The sequence below is a fragment of the Semicossyphus pulcher genome, unplaced genomic scaffold (genome assembly GCF_022749685.1).
Source record: "Semicossyphus pulcher isolate SPU_LCO1_2020_fin unplaced genomic scaffold, fSemPul1.0.p SCAF_19, whole genome shotgun sequence".
Taxonomy (NCBI): Eukaryota; Metazoa; Chordata; class Actinopteri; order Labriformes; family Labridae; genus Semicossyphus; species Semicossyphus pulcher.
The window spans coordinates 2,207,909-2,235,361 of NW_027211692.1; the positions used below are offsets into that span (position 1 = coordinate 2,207,909).

The 27,453-nt window shown below is 44.8% G+C and overlaps 1 protein-coding gene across 1 annotated transcript in view; it reads right to left on the reverse strand.

Moving 5' to 3' along the window:
* LOC138597198 (leucine-rich repeat and fibronectin type III domain-containing protein 1-like protein) overlaps positions 1-8,839 on the reverse strand; it is a 211,170-nt gene extending 202,331 nt beyond the window's left edge. The window contains exon 1 of the mRNA XM_069668765.1: positions 8,797-8,839. The gene's annotated coding sequence lies outside the window, so the exon portion shown is untranslated. The remainder of the gene's footprint in view (positions 1-8,796) is intronic.
* Between the last annotated feature and the right edge of the window lie 18,614 nt (positions 8,840-27,453).

The window sequence follows — 27,453 nt, forward strand, 5'->3', positions numbered from 1 at the left end:
ACACGGCAACACAAGGGATGTGGGATTAAACCGCTGAGCTGAACCGACGCCCCGATATGAAAGTGTTTTATATGATTTATGGTTTTGTTTCTTACATAAAAGAGTTCAATCAATCAAGAGTTCAACAATCACACTGAAGCTGTTCTCCAGGTATTAATTATGACTGTTTTAGAGTTTGCATTTTCCTGGAAAACATGTAAAAATATTGACGACTCATCCAACTCAGGAGAGCGTTCTTATTAGGTGTCCAATGAAAAGCTTTCGTAAATGTTTTGTCCCCATGAAGCACAGAACCTGTGAGCGAGCTGCTGAGAGGCTGCTCTGGGTGGTCAGTGTGTTTGTGTTGTAACGTTCTCACAGTCAGCGCTCGTGCTGCTGCAAACACCGGTTAGTATCTGCAGAAAGGCAGCGCTTTGTAAGGGAACAGATGTGTCACTCTGATAGATCAGTCACGGAAACTTAACGATCTCTACTTAGATTAGATTTTTGCACAGTGAATGAGGTGTGGACTCCACCTTAGACTTGGTTTAAAGTGATCCCCTAATTAAGTCTTATTTTATCTGGGGTTTTTTTAACATATACACCTGACTAGATAATATATTAATTAACTGGACATCATCATCTTCATTGTCTCCATCGTTGTGCCCTTTATGATAATCGCATTTATAATGTCTCCACACACTTCACGAGTAACTCACAGAAACCTCAGTGAAACTATTTATGATGCAGCACATGTTGGGAAACAGACGACTGAGGTGACCTCGACTGGTACGGAGTAAAATCGGCTGCTTAGTTTAAACAAATAATAAAGTTACTGCAATTTAAATAAAGTTTTTTTCTCTGAGATGAAGCCACATTTATGTCCGAAAGGATGAAACAAGATGAACATTTAAAAAGTTAACTTTAAGTTCTCACTGGAGTACTGCACCCTGCTGTTTGCCTTTAGATTAATGAGCTGTATAGTTCCAGCTTTCCTGCTTCACATCAGTTCATCATATCTATTCCACTAATAATGAGACCCCTGCCTCCCCTGGTATTAATATGCAAAATAGATATACTATGCTCCTTATCTGGATGTGGAACAGCAGGGGGAGTCCTGCCATCTCGAGCTGCTGACGGGGGGGGGGTCATGGATCCTCTATCAAACAGCCCTGTGTGAAAAGCTTCTGGCCTGATGCACATTCAGCCTCAAAAGGTTCAGAAGACGATAAGTTAGATTTAAGAGCAGAAACTGAGTTCGCCTGCCTGATATCTCGAGGCAGGGACTTCCACAGCTGTGTGGTCCGAACAGCAAAGGCTCGGGCACCTTTTGTGACCAGCTGAGATTTAGAAACCTCTAGAAGTTCTCTGCCAGAAGAGCTCAGACAGCTCTCTCGCTCATGAGGGGTCATATTCAGAGGATTCTGGCAGTCAGGCCAACTGTCAGATCAACCAAGGGTTTGTGGGTGTTTGTATAGAGAAGACGGTGATACAGTTTTAATGCATAAAAAAGGTAAAATTGGGGAAAATAATTATGAATCCATAAATAAAAAGACTTTATCGATTAAAACCACAGAATATCGTGTGACCCTGCGTGGACTCAACTAATGACTAAAACAAGGTCAAATAAATAAATATCTGAAAGAGACGTTCTTGAAACCAATGACTGCTTAACTTTTTCTTTATTATTTCTGGCTCTCTCAAAGCTTCCTTCAGTTTAACTCACACGATCTGTTCAAAACACATGAATCTCTGAAGAGCCTGCAGCAACCTGAGATCCTCCTGCAGAGGTCTGTGTGGTCTGACAGAAACCAAAGCACGCCGAGCTCCACAGCGACGGCTCTGCAACTCTAACAAACACGCTCATAAAGGCTCTCACCTTGAATCAGTTATTTTTCCATTTAACTTGTTTTGGTTTGATTCATTCATACCTCGCTTGTCCTTACGGCTTTATGAGTTCTACTTCAATGTTTATCTGATAATTATTTTGTCCTTGTAAAGCACTTTGTTACTTGTTTTGTCAAAGTGGTTTATAGATAAAGTTATTATTGTGAAAGATTTAATTTCCTCACAGAGGCCCAGCGACTTTCCACGATGTTTCACACGAGCGTGCACCGAAACGACGAACAATGGCTGCTCCACTGACAGTGGCCACGTGTGTGTCGGTGCAGAGACACGACACGGCCGACCTTGTTGAGGATTCACAGGCCGGTTCAGGACTCGGGATGAATGACATGTGGAGTTCAATCAGGGCTTCATGTGCAGGACGTATGAGCCCCTAAATAATGACTCAGCAAAAATGCATGAAATCCATAAAAAGAGAAACAGATGAGGCTGATCAGTGACACAGAAATAGATTGCAAAGATCTTCTTTGTTGTTTATATATGTGTGCATGTATATTTCATTACGTGCATCAATGGCTTTGTTTCCTGTTTCAGCACAAACAGCTAAGCTAAATCTAAACAGCAGCGAGAAGCTAAGGAAGCTGGCTCTGAACGTGTGTGTGCCTCTCGTATCTCTCCAAGCAGTAATTGTCTCATAATTATTATTCAGCATAGACTCTTTGATGTTTGAACACTCGACTGATATTAATATTATTATCTACTGTAGAGAGAGAGAGAGAGAGAGAGAGAGATGCAGGAAACGGAGGAAGAATGGAGGGAGTGATCACAGCTTCTGTCTTAAATAAATTAAAAGCAAAGAGAACGTTAAAAAAAGGGGGGGAGGGAAGAAGGGAGAGAGCGAGCAAGGAAGAAAGTGTGAAAGACAAGCGAGATTAAGTAAAAAGAAAGGGACGGAGAAGTGGGGGAGGAGGATTGAGTGTGTGTGTGTGTGTGTGTGTGTGTGTGTGTGACAGTTATCATGAAAGTGATAGGAAGACAAGATGAAGAGGAAAAGGAGGGTGGCATAGGATCGCACTCACTCAGAAATAACGTGTGTGAGAAAAGACCAAGAAAGAAACGAAAGGAAAGAATGGCAGAAACACGTCTTCAGTAAGGATGGTTTTATATGAGCTACAATCTGCAGAGGACAGTTAGCATCAAGATTCACAAACATCCCAACAACTCCGATAAACGCAAACATATTAAAACAATATCATTTGCAAAATGCACATTTATCCCAGCTGTCATTGGGTGAGAGGCGGGGTTACACATGGACACAGACATATTTTTACATTCACACCTACGGGTGGTGTAGAGTCACTGATGAACCTAACGAGCATGTCTTTGGACTGTGGGAGGAAGCCGGAGCACCCGGAGGGAACCCACGCATGCACGGGGAGAACATGCAGACTCCACCACGAACCTGGAACCTTCCAGCTGTGAGATGACAGCGCTAACCACTGGCCCCAAACTTCATCCTACTGCTAAATTAAAAAATGCTCAATGCCAAAACAACAAGTTTCATCTGAATTACATATAGTGGCCGTGCAGAGGAGGAAGAATCCAGCATCTCATTCTGCAGGAAGAAATATTTCTTAACAGTTAAATCCTCTTTGGACTATTGGAGGGTCTGACCCCTACCTTGGGCACCACCAGGGTCATTATGTCAGAATAGGACCCAAATGTATTAAATGCATGTAAACAGAAATGATGGACAGGCTATGTGAAATGTAAAAGAAACTAAAAGACAAGTAAGCCTGAAAAAAAGGGATCTGTGAGCTTGTTAAGGAGTCTTCTGAGTGTTAAAATACTGACTGTGTGGTGAAAAAGTAAGATATGTCAATCTAAATGTTTTTATTCTGGTGCTTGGACACATTTCTGTATTTTAGTCCTAAAACTGTCCTGTAGGAGCACGGAGTCGGAGGAATGTATAAAAAGCTGAAAGGTTAAAGGTCAGACAGAGAGAAATGCAGCCTGAGAGTCAGATACAGAGAGGAAGTCAAAGGTCTCCCGTTCCCTGTATATATATTACAATACATGCACAGTGCTGATAGAGACGAGATGTCCATCGTGCACATGATAAATGACTCTGATTATACGCTGATGCAGGAATCTGAATCACAGTAAAGAGACAGTTTTAGAGTTTTGTGGACTGTGATTTGCTCCTTAGAGAGCGAGAGCGGCCCAGAGGAATACCACCGCGTCTCCTGCTGCAGGAACAATATATCAGCTGTGTGATTGTGCTTCCAGAGCTTCATAGCTGCCTTTATGTCTCTGCTTGGTATATGAATTTACATGTTAAATCTGAGGAGGAGGACGGCGTTGGACTGTTTGTGCATGGTTTATTCTACAGAGACGGAGGAGAAGAGTCTGCAGAGCACCTTCAAACCGCCGTGACTGTTTGGTCGTCGACGCTGGGGTCTGTAATTTCAGCTCTCGTCTGGCTTTGAATCAGAAGCACTTTTGAACCCTTTTGCTTTTAGACTGAAGCAGATCTCCTGGGACGGAGCTGCCGGCATAAATGAAAACTATTTCTGTCTGTATGTGCTCGAAAAACTCAAGGTTCAGCCAAGAGTTCTTCAGGCATCTTCAGGGAATCAGTGAGCAATCTAAAGTTTCTCACAAGGACAACACACAAATAAAAGGTCAGGTGACATTATTAGAAGGCAGTGTTTGTGCTCCTCAAAGAATGCTGTTAAATATAAAACTTCATCAAATGAAAGATTTTAAATCAACTGAGACGGCACGTAACCTTCCTCTTCTACAAGAAGACAGACGTCACACACGCACACACACACGTTCACATCAAGAGAGAAACTCACAGTCTCGAAGATCTTTACAAAGACTGAGCATCCAGCAGTGTCACTATTTATGAGACAACAAGATACTTGTTGGGATTATTTCCCATCATGCTCCTGGTGAAAACCTACAAGGAAAACAAACAAACATCGGAGCAGAAACAAAAACAGCTGCTGTTATGTGCACAATGGTTCACATCATCCGGGGTTATTGAGGGCAAACCCCGTGGGTTAGCATACAAGCCTGCCTGCATGTAATGCTAACCCATGCTAGCAACACTGTCCAGCCTTACTTCAAATGTTTACTGGATGACGGGTTGACAGCGATTTACTGCGTTCGATGTGAACGCACAGTTTGAGGTCAAACAGGATTCATGTAGGCAGATGTAAGAGTTTGATGTGACGTTAAAAAAACAGTTTAAAAAGTCATCCTGGAGTTTAACAGTCAACAATCTGAGTAGGTTACAACATTTCCCAAGCAAAGTATAACTACCTCAAAGTGAATGGTTATACCTATATGTAAGGATGTTATCTTTGCCATGCTTGTCCCATCTTGGCCTCAGAGATGAATATCTTTTTGTCCAGCTGATTGGATCATGACGGATATTAAGTTGCACTAAAACACACACTGAGTACAATACATGTACTCTTGTATGTTCTACCCCCTCTGTTTACCTCCTGATCAGGATGCATGCCTCTGTGTGTCCATTTGTAGTGTAAGTATAAAGTGGTGTGCTGTGTGTAACATTAGCAGAGGCTCAGTCTCACTGAAGGAGTACAGTACGAGCGCTGGGCGGATAAATGAACGAGCCAAATGATGTAGAAAATTGAAAAGGATCTGGGATACCCAACGACTGATTCTCTCCTCACACACACACACACGCACACACACACACACACACACACACACACACACACACACACACACACACACACACACACACACACACACACACACACACACACACACACACACACACACTCGCTCAGTGATTGGCTGAGAGGGGACCACTTCCCCTTCATCGTCCCTGTTCTGCACTAATCAGATGGAGATTACAGAGAGAGAGAACACACACACACACACACACACACACACACACACACACACAGACGCATGCACAGAATTAGCCAGCTCCCTGTGGGTGCTGCACCCACCCGGGTCTATTCTGAGAAGAAATGGCACACTCCATTTTCAGAGCTACTGGATGAGTGTGTGTCACTGTGTGTGTGTGTGTGTGAGTGTGTGTGCATGCGTGTGTGTGCATATTTTACATGGAAGGACGATCTGTGCGTGTGTTTGCACAGGACAGAGAGACAGACTGTGAAAGAGAGAGTGTGTTGAGGAGGAGAGGCTCCCCGTCATCCTGATGTGTAATCATGATCATCAGTTCACACAGACTGAGTGTTCTCCTCTTTGTTCCTGCATTTTAAACACAGTGTGGAGCAGGGGGAGCAGGGGGAGCAGGGGGAGCAGGAGGAGCAGGAGGAGCAGGAGGAGCAGGGGGAGCAGGAGGAGCAGGAGGAGCAGGGGGAGCACACTGACACAGAGAGGGACACGAGTTAAGAGCCTCACTCCCTCTGGGATCAAACTCCTGAATATGAGACTTAGTCGCTGTGCATTATTTAAAGAGCTCTCAGTAATGTAGCACCGCACTGACACTCCGAGTTGGAGGAGGAATTTTAGCCTGCAGTACGGCTCCACAAACTACAGACCTTACACTTCTCATAATGGAACTCGTTAGCATCTTTCATTAGACCAACTCTGCCTGATTAAACCTCCCAGCTCCTCACAGCCGCAGAGGGACTACGGCAGCTTTCCTCAGCTGATTAACACCAGGCATGACCAGTAAACTGTCCTTAATGTGCGGAGTTAGGCTGCCCTTTTACTGTATTTCCTTTTATTATCACTACTGTCACGGCCCAGGCTCGGTGAGCTGGACACAGGGGCAGAGCACACAGGATTTAAAGTAGCTAAGACAGCATTTTAATGGAAACTAAGAGAAAAGCAAACTCATACAGGAACGTACAGTCTGTAAACCAGCAGTGATAACACTGCTGAATGTACGTGTGGTGTTGTTGAGGCAAATTAAGGACACAACTGAAAAGACAGCGTGAGGGAAAGAATAAGGAACCAGTTAAAAAGAACACAGGGCAGCAGGAGGAGCTATCATGGTTTTTAGACACGAGAGACAAGACAGAGAGAATTAGATAAAGAAAGTGCATACAGGTTTTTTGAAGTGCCATAAAGTAGTTTGATTGTTTTGTGTTGGAGTTACTCTTGCACAGGGGGCGTTTACAATGACCAGTAAAGCTCTTTCTGTGAGATTGCTTTGATTTCAGATGTGATCTCTCGAGGAGAACAATAATCTAATGCTTTGGGGCCCTCTGAGGCTTGTGTGAAAGAAGACAAGAAAGTAATCATCCTAACATGTGTGTGGGCGCTCTCTGCTGATTCACTGCTGATTTCAGCACCTGAGCCGCTTTATAAAACAAACAGGGGAGAAACTTTTACGTGTTCTGCCCCGAGTCTCGTCTTTCAGCTCTCGTTTCATGCCTCAGCATGCTGCTGTTACACTGAACAAAATCTCCTCTTTTACCCAGGAACACTTATTCCAACTGTTGTCTGCGCGCTGCGGCTCTGACCCTAGCAATCCTCTTACGGCTCTTCTTCTTGGACACTCGTACTGTGGGTGACGCAGGAATTGCGGCTTATTGCAGCTTATGCTTCTGCCACCATTGTGAGTCACTCTGGATAAGTTTGCTAAACGACTCAGCCGTGAGGCTTACCAGAACGTTTTATTTAGTGAAAATGGCTGCATGCAGTTTTGGAATAAAGGAGTACAGGAACGAGAGTAAAAGGGTCAGCTTCAGGACAACTGCTTTTTATTTTAGGAGATGTACAGGAAGCTGAAAGGCTCAAACTTTGTGTGTCTGTTTGTACAGACGTCCACCATCTGTGGTGTTACTTAACATGTTTAAGGACTGTTCAACACATGATGAGAGAGGGCTCAACTGTAGCAGCATTAAAGGAACATTTGACCCGCTCTGTTGAGTTCAGTGGCTTCAAGTCTGCCACAACACACACACACACACACACTGAGCCTGCACAGACACACAGTCAAAGAAACCCCACAGCACATGGTACTTCCAGACATCAGTTTTCCTGCTCACGGCTGACATGGTGCACGCAACTGAGTTAAACTACTTTAGCCGAGAACAACGCATGTGCATGTTGTGTAACGGCGAATAATGATGGCAACGACGAGTACTCGAGTACTTGAGTATTCGTCCCCATGCCTAGTACAGATGTGCTCATACTGCATCTCGCGTTTGCATCGCGTTCATTTTTGAGGATGTGCACAGCCGACACTGCAGACACAGGGAACGTGGGGCAGCCACCACGCTCACACGAACGCATAGTTAAAAGCAAGTTTATCTGCAGCTTAAATCCTCCTGGTGTCTGCCAATTCCCCACCACTGGGAGGACATCTAATCAGAATTACAACAGAATAACAACATTTACTTTGGAGACATAAAAAAACTTCTCTCTCCCCCGAGAGCGCCGACCTCAGCAGCACAGCTCTCACACATCAAACTGAGGCAGAAAACAAAGACGTTCTTACAGAAACCCACAAAACATGTGAGCGATGAACATTTTCCTAAAGACTGACGTAAGAAAATAATCAGGTTCTCTTTAAACCAGTAATGCAACGTTTTAAGTATCAACATGATCTGAATAACACTTGATAACACTTGTAGACATGTTTAAGTGTACATAGAGAGCGAAGTCAAATTCCCTGTGCCCTTTAGGCCAAATATTTTAAGCACCCAGTACTTCACATTACAGTCACATGTTACCATCTATACAGCTTCTGTTGTACCACGTTAGTTCATGCTTTAATGAGCTTATTAATCACCAACACGTCCTTGCTATCAGCGTTCTTCTGAAGGACATTCCTGGTTAGTCCGATCCCAGACTTCCAGTTAAAGAAGACCGACTTCACCAGGCCTCAGTCAGACATTCATCATGTGTCAGGTTGTTTCCTGCTCCGCTGTCCACCGTTCAAATTATTCCGCACACATAATCACAGCACATCAGGAATAAGAGCATTAAAAATTCCATTACAGGGCCTACCTGAGTTTCTCGGGGAAGCAGGGAGTCCTCAGGTACAGTCGCTCCTTTTAAACAGAATTCATATTCCAGTCACATCACCGGCCTCGGGGGTTACAACGGGATGACAAGCTAACAAGGGCACCCTTCTACCTGCAGAAAGAGGGGGAGGAGGGGGAGGGGGAGAAGGAAGGAGTGCAGGGATGGAAGGGAGAACGATAGAAATGTCAACATGTTGCATCATTAATTCATTAGTATTCCAAAAGCTTCCCTCTGTGCTCTGTCCCTCATGTCACTGCCCTCCCTCCCCCCTCCCTCGTCTTTCTCACCCTCACTCGGGTGTTGCTTAACCTCCTTTCCCTTCTTCAAAGTTCCCCAGTGAGACTCACAGGGGATGTGAAGGGAAACCCAGAGCCGCTGATGGTTTTGATTGCAATGCTGTCAGTAAGAACAAGAATCTTCATGAATGACACTTTTATGTTTCAAATGAAGTTTCATTCGCAGCCACAGACGAGTTTAATTGCATTGACAGTTTGCATCTCGCAGCAGCTGGAGCCTCCTGTCTTCTGAACAGAGCTGAACGTGGTGCTGCACGCTGGATTATATGTTCAAGATGGATTCAATCACACTGCTGGATTGGATTTAAACACTTCTCAAGTGGCTCGACAGGCGTGGAGTCCCTGGGGGGTCACGGCTATTTAGAGCTGGATACAGGCCCGTCTTCAGCTGCAGAGGACAGTTTCCTCTTACTCACTGCCCTCACCTGCCTCGCTGGGTCAGCAGAGGAAACACTGAGGCCGGAGATATTATTGCTTTTAACTATGCGTTCACGTACGCATGATGGCTGCCACCTGTTCCCTGCGTCTGTTTGGAGAGTTAACGCTACATGTACGTGAGATGCAGTCTGCACATGAACAGTAGGGGCAGTGTAGAGGCAGAGGGGGTGTGACAGGGTCAACACAGCAGCAGGGACAACAATGGCAGAAAGTCCCGATTATCCACACCTGTACAATGTGTCATTACCTCTGCACAGAGACAAACATGCCCGTCAAACAGCTGCAGACAGATAAGTTCTGTTTTAGAAGTCGACGTGGAAACCTGCAAAACTAAATGGAAACACGTCCGGGACCGTTACGTCCGTGCACGGGGGAACATGTTGGAGAGACGGAGTAGAATTTTTGTCATCGAAAAAGGGAAGATGTTTTTCCCCTAACACGTGGTTAAGGTGGAATCATCGGCACAGATAGGTCCACTGTCTCTCATGATTTGGTTATAGGAGTTGACATGCATCACTATGAGAAGCTATTACTACCAACAGTAATTGAGAGCAGCCTGCACAAGTGCCATTGTTATAAAAAAGGGAGCACTGTCTCATAAAGAAAATCCAGATTTATTTGGATACATTAATAAACCTCCCCTGCAGCCTGAGTCAGTCAGTATTTTGACATTTTCAAAAGAGGAATCATGATGCATGAATCCTACAAAGCATACCAGTTGTCAGTTCTTGTGAATCAGTGAATTGTGTCCAACATTCAGGATCCATCAGAGAAAAGGAGGAAGCAGATTCTGGTTTCTGAGCGAGCGACACGACTCCATTTTCTCAGCTCTTACTTCCTTACAGTTCCTCACCACTCTGTCCTCCCACACACCGCAACCTGCAGCTGATTGTTCATGTTTGCTCTCTTGGGTTTCTCCTAAGGCATTCTGGGAAATGCAAGAACCTGCTAAGCGAAGCTGACGAGGAAGGTTGAGGGAAAGCGGGTACACCCAAAACAAAAAACAAGAATGTTTCTTCACAGAAGAACAGATTGCTGATATAAAACACTGTGCCAACACGGCGCCTGAAGGTGGAATATTTCTCCAAGTTTGATGTCAGAGTGTTGTGGGTGTAGCGTAGGAGACTGCTCCCCTTTCAGAGAAATACTTACATCACAGTCTGTGCATTGGCAAACATTTATATTCTCTGCTCTAATACTCGTTTTAAAGAAATCCCATTCTCTAAATGTATTAACTTGAATCAGCTCAGGCCTGCAGGGATGCTCTTGTGTTTGCTTCAGTTATTTTTGTTTCCACAGCCATAAAAGATACAAGTGAGGTAATTAAACAAGGTGATAAAATGCAGCCACAACAGAAGAGTAGAGCACAAACACAATTTGTGCAGCAGAGATAAATGATGAATAAAAAAGGCGAGCTGTAATAACCGTGGCACCCAAACAAAAACAGGAATAAAAGGAAGTCCTGATAACGTGGAACTGAGTTAGATAACATTTAAATGACTTTAAAACGACATGATGGACGGCGGCAGGAAAACAACAGTGTGCATGAAAAATATGCAGAAAAGAACCTGAATAACAGAGAGAGAGAGAGAGGGAGGGGGAGACAGTGGGGGACACTTCAAGCTGTGCTGTTCAGACACCAGAGAGTTTAAAACACAACAGGAAGCAGTCGAGCCGGAGAGTCAGATAGATAAAAACAAACAAACAGGAGATCTGATTAGAAATGCAAGCTCTAAAGGAGTAACCGAAGCAAGTATCGTGTTGGTATTGAGCTGCTGTCAAACACTGTTAAAAACACGTGATGTTGCACTATTAACACACACAGTAGTTTGTTCTGAGTCAGTCCCACAGACACACCCCTGCTGCCCCAAAGGGGATTAATCCGCCTCTGAAAATAGTCCAACAACAAATGCACCATGTGCTCTTGCCAAAGGCCGGAGTGGACGGCAGTTTTAGGAAAATACTGAGCCTGCTTTTAAAGGAAACGGTCCGAGCTGAGAGCCACGAGCTTCAAGGTGGAAATGTTCTGCTGTTTTTCACTCGTCTGATGTTGTTTACATAATCTGGCAACATGAAAAATAGAAGGACGCTCTCGACAAATGCATCAGACGTCAGCGTTTACAACTCCCCTCCTCCTGTGATTTAAGTGCGCAGAGATTTAGGGCAGCAGAAAAAGCAGGGTTTATGTGAGGTGGAACATCTACCATCATGTGCCACATTCTTGGAAAGGATTCGGATTAGCGAAGAGATTAGCAGGAATGTTGTCAGATATAAAAGGAGAAATGGATGTGAGAGAAAGTGAGGGATGAGGTGAGAAAAAGAGGGCAGACAGGTGCACACAGGTGTCTCACTGTTGCCTCCTCGTCTCCCCGCTGGTCAGCACTTCTCTGACTGACAGCTGGATTAGCATTAGCACGGCTACACAACAGCGGATAAGCGTTAGTACGGTCTGATGCTAAACACAAAAGGATTAGCCTTAGCATGGGCTAATGCTGCAGGCTAAGAGATTAGCACTAGCTATAGCATGGCTCAGAGCTACATGAGCAGAGATTAGCTATAGTCTGACTCCATACTGAACAGCAGTAGCTGATCAGGAGTGCATGCAACCAAACAGCAGAGGGTTAGACAGCATGCAGGATGGGAGGCAGTGATGGAGAGATAAGCACGGCCTCCACCGTTTACATCATCAAACCGAGCCAGCGTCATAAAGGAGGGAACTCGTAATTATGATGCTTGTTTGTCCATAACTGCAACAAAATCTATGATCAAAAAACTTTGCTCCAGTCTTTTTTTAGTTGTTGTCATTATTCTGGTTCTTTTATTCTGTCTGGTTTTTCAATTGTTCTCTATGAAGCACGTTTTTTCTGTATACTCAACAAAAACTAAGGAAAAGATCAAACTTTGTTTTTATAATGAAAATGGGACGACAAAAGTAACATAGTAACAGTAAACATCAAGCCATCACAAACAGAAACGATGATCTAACTTCACAAAATGTCACTTTTAAGGTGGACCAGGTGTGTCCTTACAAAGCTTTATTTGTTAATTCTTTATTTCCCTTCATGTTTATTTTCATTATTTCTGTTTTGCCTTTGCAGAATTATCTGTAACTTTAGCGCCTGTTTGATCAACATATGGAGAGAAATAACTTTAGAGTTCAGACAAAGTCTCACCTGAATCACCACAGTGAGTTTATTACAGCGTCAGATGTGACTGCTATTCAGTCATTTTGACATTGAATTCCTGTTTGAGGCACGATTTAAAAAAAACAATTGTTGCAGCAGCTCACAGAAGATGTGAAATCAGCATCAGTCTCAGTTTTGCTCACGGCCACAGAAACAGGCCTTAAGCAACAGATTCCACCTGTGATGCTGCTGATCGCCAGCTATCTTAAAGGTGGGTCTGCATGTCGGGGGCTCTATACAGTGCTGCCAGACGTACGATAACTATCGTATTTGTACGATATTTTTGCCCTCTGTACGATATACGATCAATAATGACAATAATTTGTTTTGAAGGGTAATAACGGAAGGATTGATCGTGTATTGAGCTGCAATTGATTGTTGTGTGAAGCATACAACTGCCGTCTTGTTCGCAGGACGGGACCTCCGTGTTGTTACATTAACAGATTTGCAATTCAGTTTGGTATTTTGACATTTCCTTTGTACGATCATTTCAACGCTGCACGATATCGCTGTATCTTCAGGTGGGCGACGCTGGCTCTGTATGAGTGTGTATGTGTACAGAAGGTTTGTTTCAATGCTATTTGGACACACAGAAAGCACTGCAGTTGATGCATACTGATGCTTTTACTCATCAAAACCAAACCGTCTCACTTTGCTAACCAGCGCTCAGTAAAGACAAAGAAATCAAAGCGCGTTCAGCAATGTTTGTAAAACTAAACAGAACTCACAGTTTGTCATGTGCTCAATCTCTGCAGGGAAAAAGCTCGACAGTGCTCCGACTAGAAACCTCAAATGGAACAAAAGACTCAAACCTGCCAACAGAACTGTCATGGCTGCTGCTCTGATAGAAAAATACAATCTCATCTCACAGTCCTTTCTGATGTTACACGAGCAGCTGTCGAGTGTCACGTATAATTACAGAGGAGCCGACAGTCATGCAATAAGCATGGTTTAAAGAGCGAACGACAGTGAGTCCTGCTGCGACGGTGCAGCATGGTCGGCCCAGAGTTTGGGTTATACATCAGAGAGAGAGCAAGTTATAATCATACTGTGGAAGGTGTGTCATTTTTCCATTCTGCTAAAGTTCACCGAAAATAACACCATATGAAAGATGGTGCAGCAGCTGAGGCACAAAGCAGAGAGATGCAGTTTTCTGTCATTATCGTGCATGAATTCACAGCATACTTTATAATCTGACTTTCAGGAATGTTCGACCTAAAACGTAGCCGGCTGCAAAAGAAACAAAGAATGAAATACCTTGATGCAGCGACGCAAACATCACACCTGAGGAGTGTTTTTCATTTTCAGAGTAAAAACATTGACAGCTTTTCTCCCTCTCTGCTTTCCTTCCTCACATCCTCTCTGCAGCACATTCGGAGCATCACCGGGGTGTAGGAATTGACAACGTCAGGTATGTGGGTCACTCAGTCGTTCAGTCCCGCTCCACCTCGTTCCTAATTCACAGACAAACCGTTTAATGGACTGCTGATTATCCAAAATGCAGAGGTAGTGTGAGCACACGTTCCACCTGTTCCAGTCTCTTTATGATCAGCAGCCTGATCGTTAAACATTTTATTAGGGGGAGTCGCATAAATGCTAAAGACACCTGTGAGGTTTGTTAATGTTTTTATACGTCAAGGACATTTAATTAGGATTATCGAGCTGTGGACAGCAGTTAAAGGGCTGCAGGTGAATGCTATAGACAAGAGCATGCAAACAGAGTAATGTTACTGAGGACACGACCGCAGAGGATTTTCATCTTTAGTTGAACTTGTCTGAAACTTAGCTGTGTGCTTTCCAAGTGTAAGGTGTAACTAGCTATCTTCAGGATAGTGTTGGTTGAAAACAACGTGCAGTAATGCCTTTCAGTGGGGCGCAGCTTTAGCTCAGTTGGTAGAGCTGGCGCCACATATACAGAGACTACAGTCCTTGACGCAGCGACCGGCTCGGCCCCCACCCTCAGCCCCCACCCTCAGCCCTTTGCTGCACTTCCAGCCCCACTGTCTTCCCCCCATGTTCCCTGTCTCTCTCCCACTGTTCTTTAAACAGATGCAAAATGGCCAAAAAAATCACCTTAAAAAAAATAATAACGTCTTTCAGACCTGAACAGCAAACGCACTATGTCCACATTCATAACATCGCCGTGTACTCTCATACAGCTGGTTAACCTCCCCAGCTCCTCGAGGCTGACCAGTGCCCAGTGTGATGAGCTGTTAGCTCGGATCAGTACCAGGATTTCTCTGACGGACACCAACTACCGGCGTTCTGTTTCAGCTGTGGAGCGCCTGTCTGTCTGTCTCCGCTGAGTGGCAGCTTCACTGTGTAGTGAAACTCTGACTTCCGACAGCGTGATGAACCCAAAATAAACTATGCTGAGATGTATTTGCAACAAACTGTTTGAATGATGCTGAAATAAACGCAGACTGAACGAGCAAATGACTTTTAAAATGCTGGTTTTCGAGTTTAGTTGGGATCAAAAGCACAAAATCATGACTGACAGGAAATTGACTGATTTGCTTTGACTGTGTTTAATGCATAGAGCAAAATACTTGTCCATGACATTAGGATCTACACCATTACATTACATAGTTCTCTCAGTGACTCTCATGTCCTGTACTATCTCTGTGAGTGACTTCCTTGAAGTGACCGCACGACTCCAGCTTCATATTTCCCACACAGACATAAGAGTGATATTGATCCTCTCTTCAAACAAACTCTCACCGAGATAAAGGATAAGTGTAGTTCCCAAAATGCCAAAATACTGCTCCATCCCGCCCACACAAAGCAGACCTGTTGTTCTCTCAGTGAGAGCCTCTCTCAGTCACTACACAGATGTCTGAACACTTTGCCTCCTCTCTGTCATGCCTCTTGACTTCCTGTCTGTCATTGTCACACACTGTACAGCTTAAACACGGCGGCATTCAAGTGACTAACAGAAAACACACATGCACAAAGGGAAGATGCCCACGCGCACACAGAGATGGACAGAGGTGCACACTATCAGGCGCTCTGCAGAGCTGCTGGGGCGTCTGAGTCCGGGTTACAGAGATTACTGTGATGAGCTGCGTTCACTCACTCTCTGCACACTGATTCAAGGAGGCATTTTATACGTGGGAGGACTCTGGGCAGCAACAGAGCTCCTATATGTATCCATGCATACACAGAGTCTGTGAGTTTCATTCTGCTGTCAGGCATGTGTGCATGACTGACAGTAACAGGCCGTTGGATTATAGATGTTCTCAGCCTCGCGGGAGAAACTGTTTTGTTATTTCTTATTACATTCGAGGTGGACTGCATTTCAAACGTAATGTACCAGTGTCACACGTGAACGCAGTGTGCTTTTGTTGTGCAGGTTCATGTGTCGTTTGTAGATAAAATAAATCTACAGAAGTTCGTGATGAGGATTCCCGATCTCTGCAAGGCATTTATTGTTCTTCAGTTCTGCCATCAGTTCCTGAGACTGCACTCAGCGAATTCTTGGTGCTTCACAATGTTCACCACGTGTCCCATGTGTTTGTCCACCATGAGGACGTGTTGCCTGCAGACATCTGCCCCTGCAGTGGTGCTAAGACAGGAAACGCTCCGGTGCATGGGTCATACAAGGAAGGAACAAACACGGTCAAACATGTAGAAGAAAACCCCTCTCTTACATTAATATGTCATGTTTAGCATTTTTTCCCCTCAAAATGAGAAAACTTTGAGCCATCACAGATATTTTACATCTGACAGCACACACTGGCAGTTCAGTGAGAAACTAACAGGCTTTTAGTCAAACAGTGTTTTGTGGCTTTAAGCAATTTAAATCTGCCAGTGAACTGAGAATAAATGTGACAGCACACTGAAACAATGTCGTGTCATCATTCACTGCTGTAAGATACATGGTAACCGATGGAGACGACTCCTGAAACAATCAAAACTGCATTCTTTAAAAGACACAAGTCCAGAGGTGATGCAGGTGGGAACGTGCCGGGAACAACACAGCATACAAATGTTATATGTGTTCCAAGATAAGTCAGGGGAAAGTGAGTTTTACGTGATTTTGGCTCCTTTAACAAAAATGCAATCCAGTAAATGTGACCATTTCTGCAGGCCTTTAGACCCTCAGCAGGCTCCTTCCTGATCGGGTCACATTTCCAGGAAACGATTGACTGGATGTCGATCAGAATATTTCTCAGTCAGCAGCTTTAATCAACAGAGCCTGCTGGGAAACATGAGCGCCTCGTAATTGCCTGATGTACACACAGACAGGCACACACAGGTGCACTCCACATGCACATGTGCACATGCATGACCTCTGGAGGGAACATACGGATGCGCACACACACACGCACACACACACACACACACACACACACACACACATACACACACTTCATATTTCTACTTATAAAATCAGTGAATCTGTGCATCAAAGAGGCCCTGTGGAGTTTAATTGATGAGGGGCATTTTATTCCTTACAAATCATTTGCAAAGCCACTTTTTAAGTATTCCTACGGCGCCTACAGGACAATCTTCATCATGCCTCCTATCTCCTCTGCCGTCTCCTGTGTCCTTGTCTCCTCGCAGGGATCATCTGTCCTCTGCCTGTCTGCCTGCAGTCGGCTGTCAGCACTGACGGATGGTCGTGTGTTCGATCCTGTCGGCGTTTGATTGCCAGGGTCTTGTTATCTGTCATCCCACTGAAGGGGAAACTCAATCTCAGTTTCAGCCGCAAACTGGTTTCCCCGGGCAACGCCCCTCGTCGTGATACGACGCGTAAAGTGGCGCCTCTGTCGCCACATTCAATACAATGACCTGCCATCTGTCAGCGGCAGTCAGCGTCTGTGTGTGTGTGTGTGTGTGTGTGTGTGTGTGTGTGTGTGTGTGTGTGTGTGTGTGTGTGAAGATAGTGTAAGAGAGAAAAATTGTGTGTGTACATGGAAGTGTGTGTTTGAGTGTGTGCGTATGTCATTTATCAGTGTCAATCTCAAGGTGTGTTTGCTTGGTTAAATGTCTGTGTGTGTGCTGGTGTGTGTACAATAAGATTGTGTGCATCTACGCATGGATGGTGAAGTGGGATGCGCGCATCCGTGTCACCTTTGAGTGTTCAGAGGTGTTCCTTTGTGTGTGAATGTGTTGAGCCTGACAACCAGCCCGTCATGTAAATGTGCGGTTTACAGCTGGAGTGTTAGAGGACGAGTCTGAGAGGTCACATGATCGACAGGTCGGAGAAAAGAACATGTTTGGGACTTCATGCTCTCCGCACTAATGTGATGATTTACCACCAGCTCAAGCTGAAGATATGTTTCTGTTGACCTCCATCGTTTTTCACGATGAAGGTACGATGAAGGAAAGAATGCAGTATGAAGTTGCTTTAGTTGTATTTGTGCTTTAGTTCCAGCATTGTAGTTTATTTGGCTTGAAAACAGTCTGTCTTAAGCTTAACTGTTCTGCAGCTCCATTCTGCTTGAGAAAAGTTACTTGAGGATAACTTTTTAAAAAATATATAATCATTGTTGATTTTACGTTCAACAGTATCTAAAGTAAAAAAGTCTGCACAGTCAGATTTCAACTCAAGGCGGCAAAGCCCCGAGCGGGTTAGCAAGTGTGTGTTTTCACAGCGTTCCGGCGTTCCAGAAGCAAAACGTGCGCAAGGTGTAAACAAACCGCCCTGCTGGCTCCGCTGTTTACACAGACGCCGTTTCGTCTCTGTTACTACCTCCGATGCCGGCTCAGAGGCGGAGCGACTTCGCCCCACCATTACGCCTCCTTGTGTTCTACAAGACGGAAGACGGAACGTAACAGAGGCGTAATAATCCCGCCTTGAAGTGGCAGTGTAAGAAGGGCTTCTGTAAGTATTAACAAATGGAGTTTTTTTGAGAGAGAACAAATAAAGATATTATAGAAAGATTACAATATGTTCTACATGTTCTTTTCTCGAGCTGATTTCCACCCTGACTGCAGAACTGACTGTGCCTCTGAAACCAGCCTGAACGTGCCTCCATCTGTCCTCCGCAGGATCAGGATGCTTCAGGAAGAAGTGGACCTCCATGTGTCTTCCTGCTTCTCCTCTCCCTTTAACATCCATAGTTTGTTTTTTTCCCCACCAACAATTTCCTATCTTCTTCCTTCATTTGTCCCTTCTTTCTCTTTTCTCTCCATTCATCCTTTTCATCTTGCCCTCCCTCCCTTATGTTGTCCTATCTATGTCCATTCGATGTTCTCCTATCCTTTCCTCCATGTGCTTCCTTATTTCCTTCCCTTATCTCCTATCTTTCCTATCCCCCTTTTCTGTTCATTCTACACCCCTAATCTCCTTCTCTCATTTCCTCCACCTTTCATGCTCCTTACTTCCCCTCCTCTCCCTCTTCTCCTTTCCTTATCTCCTCCTGTTTCCATATCTGTTCTGCTTCCTACCCTCACCCCTTCCCAAACCCCCTTCCTTGGCCATCCTCTCCCCCACGTCACCCTTCTTCCTGTCCGATATCCTCCCCTTATCTCTTGTTTTGCTATCGCCCCGTCTCTTCTTTCCTTTTTTCCTTGTGCTCCACCTTTTTCTTCATCAAGTTCATAATCTCTTCCTCCCAGGGTTCCATTCCTTCCTTTCCTCCATCCTCTCTTTCCTATCCTCCCACCTCCACATCCCTCATTGCATATCTCTCATCCTGCCCCTCCCGCTCCCCTCTCGCTCTCACACCTCTCGCCTCCCTCCCTCCCTCCCTCCTTCCTGCCCCCCATGAGTTATAACAGATAAGTATGAAGCTATCTTAAGCTCTGCTCTTCTTCCTAGAAAGTAATTTGGTGGCAGGTCGCTAAGTCACCCCCGACCGTCACCCTGCAACCGCCTCTATCACCGGGCGACCATCTATCTCCTCCTCCTGCTGGTTGAATCCCTCTGCTGCACAATGCACACACACAAATACACACATGGTGCACACATATGTTTGAATAAAGAGCAGACGACAGACACATGACGTATTTCAAATATATTCTTAAACCAAAGATTTATTCAAACACACAAACAATCATCACAATAACATCTCACAAACACACACTGTGTCGTCTTATCAGTGCAGAGACACACAGCTACGACTGTGGTGTGTGTGTGTGTGTGTGTGTGTGTGTGTGTGTGTGGTTTAATGCATGAGCATGAACATGCCCTATGTATTCAATGTGTGAATGTGTTTATATGTGCATGCGTGTGGTTTTAGTTTCCAGCTGTACGGCAAATAATGTTAGCACAGCAAGCTCGGGGCTCAGGCATAAAGGCCACAGCTGGGGAAGAAGAAGTGCAGAGAGGAGATAGGGATGAAGAGAACAGAAGACCAAGAAGATGGAGAGCAGACGACGAAGAACAAACAGGACGAAGCAGTGCAAGATGGATGGAGGAGGAGCTATAAAGCGAGGACGGTCTACTTTAACAGACTTTTTCTGCATTCAGGTTGCTGCTGCAGGCTTTGGACCCCCCTGCACACTGTGTCTCTATCAGAGAAGTAAAAGAGCGAACACACCAGCAGCTACAATAACTCTCTGTCTCCGGCTAAACATCTTATTACACCGACCATTTTGAGGATGATCCATGCGCACTAAAAGTTTGTCACCACGCTGTTAGACGACAGGGGAACTGTGAAAACCAACTCAGCAGAAATCTCTTCACTTAGTCCCCAAATAAAGGCTGGCTAACATTTCTTATTCGCCAATCTGACTGTTAAATTATATTTTACCAGACAGGCTCACTACAGAGCCGGTAAGTCAAGTGTTTCACAATGACAGAAATCTTCTACGGTACTAAAGTGCCCTTGAGCAAGACAACAAGTGGGTCAAAATAGGACTGAAATCCAGGAGACCAAACGTTTTTTTAATTACATAACAAGTACTTATTTTAGCCTTAACCATTACCTTTGTCCTGTCAACAACATGTCGGTGCCTAAACACACTACGACCTTTTATTCTTATATAAAAAATATATATATATTATAAAAAGCCTTTATTCTGAAAATCTTGCCTGAAGTTGCATATCCCTTATTGCTAACTTATTAGCTTATTAATAGGATCTGTGTCCAGCACGTTCCGTCTGTGCCGCTGTTCTGGTCCGTCAGACGGCGCGAGCCCTCGCCCACAGGAAGCGTGTCTGATCCGCAGCACAGCAGAGCGCTGGCCCAAGCAGCTGGATCACAAGATTGCGTGAGAATTGCGTAATCACGCGATAACATGAATGTTAAACAGAGCAACACACAAAAACAGTTCAGTTTGCACCTCGAGGTTGATCATCTGCTCATGATCATGCCATGATCTTTGTGCTTCTATCATGGCCGAGGACACTACTTAATTAAAAGTGTTCTCTTTCCAAGATTTCAGTGTGTTGTTGTTATGGCAACGGAAAAATACGGGACCGGATGCTGTATGCTGTTTTCATGTGTCTTCCTGTTTGGAACGATCTGCTCTGTTCAGCTTGACGTGTGCTTGAAGCGGCCTCTGTCAAAAATAGACCCAGTGCGTGGAGAGACGCTTCTGGGACGCACTGGAGACGGGCCGCGGCGCTCGCTGTGGAATCACGACCATCAACTTGAATGTGCGCGATCGACTCCGGAGGTCGCGGCGCACACGGAACGAGCCGGAGACGGATCCTGCGGGATTTCCGGGTGAGCTACCATATTTGAGCAGCTGGAGGAGAGAACAACAGTCCTGCTGAAGCTCTAAATACAGACAGATCACGATATGCTGCAATCACTTCATTCATGTAATTAAAACAGAAACCTTTATTCTTTTTTAATTTGATATCTGCTCTGCTCCTTTCTCCAAAGCAGAAAGTTGAGACTGAATAAAAAGAGTTTAACAGCCTGCAGTTCTGAATTAATGCAACTCTCCCCACACCTTCATACAGGGAACACTCCTCAGGCTGTTGACAGAAGTCTGCGTTTGTTAAATCAACTTGTCTGGATGATTTCAACTTAAGTTCCTGTTTCCAGACAAGGACAGAAGGATCTACATCACGAGTGTGGGTCTTAACTTCTGTTGGAACATTCTCTGTGTATCGCTTCCGCTCGGGTGTGTTTTGTTTTAAACACATGGTCGGATTACAGACGTTTTCAACATAAATGCAGCAGCTTGCACGGCCCAATGACTAATTAAGAGGGGTTGGCATCATGTCCCATCAGCAGCACTTCACTAATCAGCTGAAGAACCCTCTCCGCTGGACGTAGCAGCTCAGTATCAACATTCAGGTGATTTCATTCTCAGGTGTCCTTCACTTTCATTTTCCTCACTTGGCCTTTGTACTCCCGACGGAATACATTTAAATACTGAAGCTCAAACTGAAGAGATCAAAGAGTTGTAGCAGCAATGAACCCAAAGCATTTAAAGTGCTCATTATGCAGAGAAGTTACATTTTAAAACGAGATCAAACGAAGAAGAAGAGAGAAGAAACTTTATACTGAATAATCCAGAAAAGACTGCAGCAGCAAAGAGATGGTGTGGAGTCTTTCAGACTTGGTCTAAACTACAGTGGAACAGCAGGAGCACCTGTCATCTGCCTCTAAGTTGTTCTTCAGAGGAAAAAGAGAAACATTTTTATCTTCCTCCATCTATTTATCCTCAACAGGAACCAAACCTGCTGCCAGCTGCTGCTGTCAGGAGGAACTCCATGCTAAAGATGAAGCGCACATGTGAGACTGACTCTGCATGAAGCCGCGATTCATCTAGAATAAACTTCTCCTGTGTCTTCTGTGTGGTTCTGTTGGCTGCTCTGCTTTGAAGGCTGTTTATATTTTGCTCCAATCAGAGGAGGGAACACCACCACCGCCTTCAAACCGCCTCTTGTCTTTCCTTTATCTTGTGGGTTCTTCTGGCGTATACATCTCGTCTAAACGATGAGAGGAAAACAACTCAACAACCATGAGCTTCTGACTGATTTTGTTATCCCTTCTGTAGTGATTTGCTCTTCTCATAAAGCTGTGTGTGAGGTAGTGTGTGCATGCAGGTGTGCAGGTTCTGTGTGCATGTGTGTTAGCTTGTAGTTTGTGTTTCATCCTGTAGGATCAGATGTGGGCGTGTCTCACTGTCTCTGCTTCGCCGTGGCAGCAGGTGAGGTTTCATGTGTCCATTCAAATTCAGCACAAACTATAATTACAGGCAGTCAGGAAGAGAAAATGTTCATCATCAGACTCATTGTTTCCTTTGTTTAACAGATTTTCTGCCCAGACTACAGCACTGCTGGTTGGTGAATGAGGTCCAATTCTGTTGTTGACAGCTCAAGGTACAACACGACAATAAGCAGCTGATTATGAATCAGCATCCTTCAAAGAAACAAATAAGACTTTGTAAAACAAGCTCTTTTACATCTCTCACTCAGATATTTTCTTATAGTGAACCAATGGACAGGTGGATCGTTGCAGCCTCAGCAGCAATGCGGGCGTTGTACCAGACCGTCGTGGTGAAGAGGGAGCTGAGCCTGAAGGCAAAGCTTTCGATTTACCAGTCGATGTACGTTCCAACCCTCACCTGTGGTCACGAGCTTTGGGTAGTGACCGAAATAATGAGATCGCGGATACAAGCGGCCGAAATGAGTTTCCTTTGGATGGTGTCTGGGCTCAGCCTTAGAGAGAGGGTAAGGAGCTCGGAGATCCGGGGGGAGCTCGGAGTAGAGCACTTTGGAGGTATTCTGGGCACGTCCAACTGGGAGGAGACCCCAAGGCAGACCCAGAGCTCGCTGGATGGATGGATGGATGGATGTCAATCGATTGGAAGTATACATAAATCAGCCTTAACATTATGACCACCTGCCTAATATTGTGTATGTCCTCTTTCTACAGCCAAAACAGCCCTGACCTGTCGAGGCATGGACACTAGACCTCTGCAGGTGTGCTGAGGTATCTGGCACCAAGACGTGAGCAGCAGATCCTTTAAGTCCTGTAAGTTGCGAGGTGGGGCCTCCATGGATCGGACTTGTTTGTCCAGCACATCCCACAGACGCTCGAGTGGAGTGAGATCTGAAGAATTTGGAGGCCGAGTAAACACCTTGAACTCGTCATGTTCCTCAAACCATTCCTGAAGCATGTCTGCAGTGTGGCAGGGTGTGTTATCCTGCTGAGAGAGGCCACTGCCATGAGGGACTACTGTTTCCATGAAGGGGTGAAATAATGTTCAGGTAGGTGGTACTTGTCAGAGTAACATCCACATGGCAGGACCCGAGGTTTCCCAGCAGAGCATTGCCCAAAGCATCACACTGCCTCCACCGGCTCGCCTTCTTCCCATGGTGCATTCTGTTGCCATGTCTTCCCCACTGACACTCTGCCAATCACTGTCAGTGGTCATAATGTTATAGCTGTAACACAGAAGCAGGCAGGGGACGTAGCATGTGAGGGTTGGGGCTCCACCGGGTTGGCAGTCACGGGTGATGTGTGGTTGTGACATCACTTAACTTCTGTCTTTGGAGCGTGATGTGTTTTCTGTTTGGTTGAACGTGTTGGTTGTGTTTAGGGAACGTTTGTGGCTAAAATGAAACCTCGATGTTGACTCCTGGTTTCGCACAGGACACGAGCAGCGGCATATTTCCTGCTTCAAACTAATGATGTGGTTGTGCTGACTGACACAGGGGGTTTTTGTGTTGCAGGGAAGAAAAACATTAGTTTGAACTTTGTGCTGACTGACGGGAACAAATTCATGTATATTCATGAGCACGATTCTATATATTACACTTTGATGACTAATCTAGTCTGGTAAATAGTGGCATCTCATTTTGCAGTCCTATATACAAGTCATTTGGTCACTTCAAATCAAACATGTCGTCAGTGGCCATTTTGGTTTTCAGGTCGTTGGGTTTGTGGTTGAGCTGCAGCTGCAGGCTAATGCTGCTTTTGTCCAGTAAAGGTGAAACGTGTTACTGTGAACCAGCAGAGTCTCACAACAAAGTCCTGAATGTTTCCACAAGATATTTTCTTCTCACAAAACCCTAAAAGATGCAAACTCTGTGTCACCTTCTCGTGTCTGACGTTCCCTCCTCTCGTTATCGCTCCCTCTTCTTCTTCTGCACTTTGATATTTTATACATCTTTGTTCCTGTTACTCTGCCAGTCTTCCTCTCTCTCTCTCCCTCTCTGTCTCTTGCTCTTTCTCTGTCTCTCAGCTTGCTGTCCTGTAGTCAGCATGTCTTTCTTATCGTGCTCTGTGTTCAAGAAGCTAATTAGCTCGGCTATTGTGAGTCGACACAGCGCTGGAATTGACTGGCGGATTTCCAGAAAGCCTAACACACACACACACACACACACACACACACACACACACACACACACACAAACAACAAGGAGACTCATTTACAGAACTACTGTAGAGGTCCTGCATTGGCTCTATTGATGGAAGATGAGTGTGTGTTTTTGTGTTAGTTTGTGTGTGTGTGTGTGTATGCTGGTATAATGACTCGCTGCCTGCAGTGAGCTGCAGTCTCGCTGCTGTTGAAGCAGAGAAATGATGAGGCCCCTTCAGCGTCGGACACCCGTTTATATTCAGCAAAGTTTCCTGTTTTCATGCAGCAGCTCCAGCACCACTGAGTGCTTATGACAACATGACTTTACATTAACGCTCACAACTGCCTCCTTAACCGAACACCCTGCTGTGCTGAAGCCTGGATAACTACAGATGGAGCTCTCTTTACATTAGCCACATGTACCGCTGAGGAGCAAACCGCAGTCCTGCTTTCATCTTCTGTCAGTTAATTAAGCTTTATTTGTCCGCAGAGTCTCATTGAGATCAGGATCTCTTTTGGAGTTTGGGACTTGAGAACCAATTAACAGATCACAGCATGATGAGTCTGTCTCACAAAGTCACCACACATGCAAACTCGTTAAACTCTTAGAACGCTCAGGAACGTGTTTAAGACGTGTGAACTTCAGACGGACGAGCGTGTTGAGATCAGTTCTAGAAAGTCAGCACAGGAAACACAAGAATGAGTGACTAATGCTTCTTATTAAAGAGAAGGAAATGACACACTTGTTTGTCCTATATCAGGACACACCGCCCGGGCTGCATTATTTCATATTCATCATGCTTCCTGTTGCACACGCTGGACACACTCATCAGAGCACAAGAGAGCCAACGTGATTAAACTGCTGTTTGTCAGGAGCGCTGGGAAATATGTTCAGTGACGTATCCCGGATCACAACAGGTGCTTGTTACTCACAGAGACTAATGAAAATAGGTGCTTTGACGCCTTTCATACACTGCAGGCAAGTGCTGGCATTATAACCACAGCCTGGTTTCACTATTTCCTCAACTTTCACAACCAGATAAAGGACAGATGCCAGAAATAGTCCAAAGGCTCGTTTCTAATGACAGACTAGGATAGTTTATCTGTGATGCTTTGAATGCCTGACCCTTCCTCATCCCCGAGCCATCAGATATCGATGCTTTGCCCCGCCCACTTCTGCTTTTCTGATAACCATGTGAGATGCTTGCTTAACGAATAGACGTCTGTTGTATCTACCGTCATATAATCGTCTCTAAGCTGTTGGGTTCAGGGGAATTGATGAGCCCCTTCCTGTGTATGTATGCGTCAGATTTGTGTGGACGTGTTTAAGGATGAGGAGCAGGTGGAAGATGAAACGTGAAATAAAAAGTGTAAACGTGAATATACTTTGATCAATCACAATGGATAACAAGAGACGCTGACTGAGATCATCACACCCGTGCTGGCTTCTCCTCACTGGCCTCCTGTCAGTTTCTGGATCCAGTTTAAGATTCTATTACTTGTTTCTAAAAGTTTAAACTGCTGGCGCCGTCGTACTTGTCTGAGTTGTTGCACCAACATGCTCCAGTCGGAGCTCTGAGGTCAACACATCAGATGCTCCAGGATCCAGACTCAAACACAGAGGAGACTGAGCCTTTGTGGTGGCTGCTCCTTACCTGTGGGACAGTCCACCTGTCAGTATCAGAACCGCTCAGACCCTCAAACGTTTTAAATCATTGATTAAAAATCGCCTCTTTATTGGCTTTGAATTCTAGTTGAGCTTCACATCCTGACATTTTATTATGCAACTACATTCTACTCTAATGTATTGTTCTTTCATTGTTTTTTTTCTTTAAGTTGATGTTGTGCTTTAAGCTTGTACAGCTCTTTGGTTGTGGTTATTTTAAATGTGCTATAAAACTAAACTTTGGCCTGATTTGACTTATGCCGAAACTTTACGTCTCAAAGAACTTTTAGACGTCCTGATTGGTTCCTGAGTTACGTGCATTAACTACAAACAATAATTAATAACAGCCTAAAAACGTACTAAAACATGTGAATCTCGAGTTTCCTCTTTATAAAGCACAAAGGACGTTCCCCTTCTCTGTCGTGTTATAGAGCTGTACGACAGCCTGCAGCGGCTCGAATGCTCGCTGCATTTAGGAACAAAACATGTCAGCACTGAAACCTGCTTTGGGTCAAAGAAAGACTCAGGCAGAATAAAGTATGGAGGCGAACACTTCCACCTTAGCAGCGCTAACAGAGGAGCAATAAATCACAGAGAAAAGGCCTGTCCCGTGGCTGTAAAGCACTCCATTTAACATCTCAATAAAGCAAACCTTTTTCAATACGGCACCATGAAACACTAAATGCAGCCTATTTGGATTCTGCAGCAGACAAAGTTTAGAGTGTGTGAGAAGTATTCAACAATGTTTACCGGCCCATTTAATCAAAATGTCACAGCTTCTCTTGGCTACTGTTAAAGCCTCGTCAGCTGAAGTGCCTCTTCCTGCGGGAACAAA